This window comes from Thermobia domestica, chromosome 12 (assembly GCF_964235325.1).
Source record: "Thermobia domestica chromosome 12, izTheDome1.hap1.1, whole genome shotgun sequence".
In the NCBI taxonomy this organism is placed as follows: domain Eukaryota; kingdom Metazoa; phylum Arthropoda; class Insecta; order Zygentoma; family Lepismatidae; genus Thermobia; species Thermobia domestica.
This window is the reverse complement of record NC_137465.1, coordinates 218,868,436-218,875,012: the sequence shown is the minus strand read 5'-3', so window position 1 is coordinate 218,875,012 and position 6,577 is coordinate 218,868,436.

Here is a 6,577-nt window from a genome sequence, read left to right as displayed (position 1 = left end):
TACCCATATTGGTTTATTAGGACAATAAATTAGGATATGTTAGTAAGTATTTTAATAACAAACTATAAAGAAATCTCCAGTAAAAGAATATTTTTAAAAATATTAAAAAATATATAATCTTTCGAGGTCATTCAAACTCTGTTCTTCTTGTCTTCTTACTTTTTCTTATCTTCGTTTAATGCCGTGAAGGATAACAATGTGATCTCTTTGGCAGTAAAGACATCCTATAAAATGGATTAGTGTTGCTGCGAAATTGAAAATTTCTTTAACACGTGTAACTGGAATCTATGTTGCCAGGCTCATGTTATTGGTGACTGTGGGCATTTCTAAGTTCTACCTGAGAGTCTATCTGATCGAACCGGTTTATCGATTGTCATTTATAGTCCATAGGATTAGCATGGAGCTAGATGGAATTCGGAATGCTCCGTTCCAATAATGTCCATTTTAAACTTGAACCCCTTCCGTTTCCTCCACACAAAGCTCCTGATTAAAAAAAAAGTAACCAAACGTTTGCTGTAGTTTTATATTTTTAACGTTGATTCTTCTTTTTCTTGTTTCTTTTAGTTTCATCGTTCCTTAATTTTTTTCATTTATGATTTCGAAGGGGGGGGTCCGGACCACCTGGACTCACTCCTTGGCTACGTGCCTGTTCTAGCCCGGTATTTAAAGCCCTATGAACATGGTTTCCTTCTTCCTGTAAATACTTCTTTCGCCATTCGTATCCTTGCTTTCATTTCATTATCGCACTTCATGTACTCACTAATAATACTACCCAGATATCGAAAACTTGTCACCTGTTCTACTTTACCTCCTCCTTCTTCTATATTTGGTACAGTAAATAATTTCTTTAAAAAAAGTCCCTATTAACTTGACGTTATATTAACAACGATTCTTGAAACATGCATCTCATTGTTTTTTACTGAAAGGTTGAAAGCGATTTCTGAAAAAAAAAATGTACCCCGATTAAATTAGGGATATGTGGTTCATTACCCTAGTCTACTAATGGAGACTACTTTTTATGCATATATATTTAGAATACTACGCATGTTTCTTTACTTTCAGTCATCTCTTAATATTTTTTCAATCATTTTCTGTCCGTAAGCAAGTTAGTTCTACCTACATGGAAACATTACTTAAGATACGTTGTTTCTCACTCAAAGAAGCTGTGAGTTTTTTAAAAACTAAAAATGTGTTTTAAATTACAATAATTCTCAAAAGTCTGAACGCACTGCTGATTTTTCAGAATCCTCCGCACCCAAAAAGAAGGCGTATATCCGTACAAGACCCACTTTGTTGAACTTGTTCTGTAAAATGAAAATCATTGCTTATATAAAGAAATGAAAGCATATGGTTCTGTTTCCATTGATGCAAAATTTATTGAGTTCGTTTGCGTTCAATGAAATGCCGATCCTTTGCCTTGATAAGAGCTTTACACAGGGTACAGTGGCTCAGTGGTAAAGCTATTACCACTAGTATGCGAGGTCCCTGGTTCGATCCCCGGCCCCACAACATCGTGTCTGTGGGTTTTCTTGGAATACTCCCACTTTTTCATTCCACCTATTCATCCATTATCATTCACTTGCTTTAATTATCGTCTCCCTTAGCCTAAAGAGCATAACAAAGGACATTAAACTAAGAAATTTCATTTCATTTTCATTTCAAGAACCTTACAAAATCCAGGTATTTCTTTGACTAAATTTGTCCATTTTTTGCAAAACTATGAGACTAGTAGCTCTGAAGAGCCAAAGACCTTCAGTATTTGTTGCCACCTATTTATGTTCATGTTATAAGAGCGGTGAGGTGAGGTGAGGTGATTTTAGTTTAGCGTCCCTTTCAGCAGCGAGGCTTTATGAGACATGGACCTACTGATTAACGGGGAATCCAAACCACATGAGCTCCCGCCGGGCATCGAACCCGGGTCTCCCACGCCGAAGGCGCGTACGCTAACCGCTTAGCCACGAGAGAGCTCTGTTATAATAGCTCGATGGGTAACAAATCCGGTAACTGTGGCGACTATTCCAGTTAGTGGTGATGTGTGCATCTTCTTTGCATTGCAGATAATTGCTGCATTGTTTGGAACAATGCTTGAGATGTTGTAGAACAAAGTTACTGTCTCCAATTCGTGTTCCTGATGAAATTCTATGCCGCACTTAAACGTTTTGAAACATGTTTTTGGCCATTATTCCAGTAATTCAATCTGATCAATTTGATGGTCTGTAAAACATCTCCAAACAGTGACATCACCTTCTCCATGCCTTGCTGTAAGTCGCGATAAATGCGCTCTCCGGAACGACGACACACAAATTTCTAACATTGGAAGGCGAAAAGTTCGAATTTTAGATTAGTTGGTCCGAAGTTCCCTCTTCCATTGTTTATTTTATTTTATTTTATTTTTTGGTCCAGGCGTATCTCTGTGTAACGTTTCCTGCTTGAAACGATGATTTCCTCAATCCTAGCCCAAAGACCATAGATTTAAGGCGCTGGACAATTGTCTTATTAGATACCGATTGGAAATGGTTATTCCATAGTTCTTTTAGTTCTTTCGGGGCTGTTAACGTCCATTTCTTTTGATCGTTTTTTCCAGTGAACTTACCCTCAAGAGAAGTTATTATTTTTAACGATCACTGTCCAACATTTACGCCATTTTGTGACTGTTTTTTTAACAGTCTGACTCACTACTCAGGCCGATCACTGAGTGATTTTTCTCAGAGAATGACTGCCTTCTCTCAAAATAAATACTAGAGCACGTACTTTAACTCTTACTTAACAGTTTCTCTTCCCCATTACATAATACTTGCATGTTATTTACACTATTTTACTGGTTCATGCAAATGAAACAGTAAGATCATATTCATAGATTTGCATCAAATTTTGTCCATATTACGACACGATTGAATAGCGCATACACAACCGTTCGTCTAAATAAAGAGAAAACTACTGACAAGAGTTGAGTTGAGTTGATTTTGAGTTTAACGTCTCATTCAGCACCGATTCTATATGAGACGGGACCTACTGATTAACGTGGAATCCCAACCACATGAGCTCCCGCCAGGAATTGAACCCGGGTCTCCCATGCCAAAGGCGCGTACGCTAACCGCTTAGCCACGAATGAGCTCCCAAAACTACTGACACATCGCTACGTATCGTTCAAACGATGCGTCATCAAAAAGAGTATGACGTTAGTTGTCTGTTTGTTGGTTATCTGTTTATTGACAAGTAGCTTTCCGGAATAAATTTGTCTCGATGTCAATAAGAGCATGAATTTTCGTATCCTCATATGAAAAACGTTGTTTATTTTCAAAAACGAGTTCAATACACATGTTTTTGTATCGACACAGTGTCTTTTATTTGGAAAATTCTGAAAAATCAACAGTGTTCTTAAACTTTTGACAATGGCTATACGTAATCGTTAATATTACTTAACATGGAAGGAGTAAATATTAGCGTAAATTGCACAAGTCCACAATGAAAGGGAGTCAGATGGTGCATAATTGTTTTCGTAATATGTGAGTGGTAATTCAAATAAAACAGATAAACCTTTAGTAAAATCACAAGAGAAACAAACTGAGTGGGTGTTCTATGATGAACTTAGCCATCAATGGAAATAACAGTTAATTATCAATTCATTGTGTGTCGAGTTCTTGAAGAGATGCCAATTTTATCTTCCCTCTGAATTAAAATGTAATTATTTATATAACAGTTCTTCCTTGAAGGAAAAAGAAGGGAAAAGAAGACTCACAAAGAAGAAGAGCGCGTTTCGTAGGTCTTTGAACAGAGGGTTATGAAAAAGAACCAACGGATGTTTCGTGTAGAATATTCTGCTGTGCGGAGCAGAAACGTGAATATTATGTAAATAAAATCAGATTCAAAACAATAACTAGAGACCTTTGAAATGCAGGTACTAGTAAATAACTTATGACCAGAAGAAGAACCAGCTAATGTAATATCAAAGGCACGTTCCCACGTAGTGGGTGCTCTCCTTGTTCCCGAGTTTTACTTTCAATAGTGTTAAGCAGTCTTAATATTTTATTCTTATTAATTGAAAATATTAAGCATTTTAATTTTCAGTTGTAGAAAAATATGAAAGTTTATTTGTTTAGGATTTGGTATTTGTAATTTCATAAAACACAATCTGTGAATGTTGTAAATTTTCTGAAATATTTTATGTAAATGTAAGCATTTTGTAATTCCATGTTTTGTTAACACGAACCCAGTTCATCGAACAGTCTGATGTAAGTTTTGTAAATTCCGAACTGTTGACAGGATGGCCAACTTTGAGAAATATTGGTTAACTACGATGTTTTTTCCCACAGAAATCTCATACGCACGTGTAGTGATTTCAGCTCGAGTTTTGGGAGTCAGGTGCCGCAATGCAAGCAACTCTGTTGTATCAATTCTTCAGTCTATTTTATCGCAGTTAGTTAAAGTCGGAGAACGAGAGTGGAGTTGGAATTAAAGGTAGAGTTGGAGACAGCATCGTGAGCGTATTTAATAAATCGTACATAACGAATCTTAGTCACAGTCGATAATCAAGTCGTAAATGTAACATTTTGAAGTTACTTGAATAGACTGGCAGTGTATAGCTCACAGATGACGAGAAGAACCCTGGCAGGAGTAGTGTGACGTAGGTATGGGCTCGTCCACTTTTCGCACGGGGGTTTCAAATGACACCACGTAATAGCACACATATAACTTTACCCAGAGTGGCAGACGACATCTAAGTATAGGCCACACCTCAAAATCCAAAAATGGAGTTGACCGTGTCGTTGACCTTTCCCCGCTTCCCCTGTTTTAGGGTTCTTCTCGTCATCTGTGAGCTGTACATCAGAGCACTTAGCAGGTGAATTTTCTGGATTTGGGTTAACATCGTCATCAGGTATGGTCCAGTTAACCTATCCTCTTATTGCCTGAGAATTGTCCAACACTTTAAAGTTACATAGCCAACATTCCCTACACACACCTACACTTCAAACATTGAGAATGATGCAAAATACATGTTGATTATTGTTTTCAATGGTGTTTATCATTTACACACACGGTTCTGTTTCGCTGTTATTAAAACAGTGGTGCAGTTCCCCAAAGTACCTCAAAGCACCTCATAACTGCGTTCATTTAACATTAATTTAAGACATATCTTGAGCTAATACGAACAATCTGCGAGTACTCTGAGTGCTCAATAACACACGTAGAATTGGCTATATGCCAAGCTCAATTTTGAAGGAGTACCAACCCAGGTTGACAATAGTTAGAAAACACGGACACTAAATAATGAGTCTCTCCCCAATTTTCTTATTAATTTATTTAATAAGTATACAATTTTACATTCCCTATTATTATTAGAATTAATGCGGGTTCCTTTACTACGGCATGGCGCGTCCTCAAATTGCGGATCGAGGGGAAGACTTCTTTCTAGATATAGAGATTAGCTCCGAATGTACTGAATAAGCAGTCGGACAGACGACAAGGAACGGTCCTCCACCTTGGGAGTTGAAGTGAGGCTAACAACCGCATCCTGTTAAAAAAAAAAAAAAAAAAAAAAAAAAACACTTGTTCAGAAAGATTCACAGAAGCCTCGCACCAGGACTGATAACTTGACACGACCTCAGCAAAATAAAATGGACCGTCTTATTAGAATATTAGAAGTCTTTATAGGGGAGGCGCGTTAAAATCCGTAACGAGCGAGTTAGAGAAATACAGGATGAACCTAGTAGGAATTTAGGAAGTTAGGTAGGAAGGAAATGGAACTGAGACGTCCGAAAATTTTACGTTCTTTTACGTGGAAGGAAATAAAAATCACCAATTAGAAACGGTTTTTCGTTCACAAACGAATAAAAGTAGTTAAGCGGGTTGAATTTATTTCGTAGACATCAGGCGGGAAACATAAAAACTTTCAGAACAAAGAAATGCGAATTTTTGAAAGCTAAAATTAAGGAACTTGAAGATAATAGTAAAAATAAAAACATTCGGGGTATGTATAAGGTGATCAACGAATTTAAGAAAGGCTATCAAACTCATGCTTATATATTAAAGAAACCTCTCGGAACTGTTATCACTTATACAGACAGCATCTCAAATAGATGGAAAGAATTCTTCGACGATTCGTTTAACACGCAGCCCAAAGCTAATGTGCATGGAAAAAGGGAAATACACATCGCAGAACCCTAAATTCCAGAACCTAATAGAAGTAGAAATCGCTATAAAGAAATTAAAGAAACACACATCTCCGGGTGTAGACGAAATTTCGGCTTAGTTAATTTTAGCTTGAGGCGAAAAATTGTGGAACAAAATACACGATATCATTCTCCCTATCTGGAACAAGGAAGAATTGCCACAAGAGTGGGAAGAATCAATCATTGTTCCAATTCTCAAGAAAGGCGACAAAACTGACTGCAATAATTATCGAGCCATTTCTCTTCTGTCAACATCTTATAAAATCCTTTCAAACATTCTATTAGCAAGATTGACCCCATACGCAGGTGAAATTATTGGAGATTATCAGTGCGAATTTAGACAAAATCTATCAACTATCGATCAAATATTTACAATCCACCAAATAATCGAAAAGAAGTGCTAATAC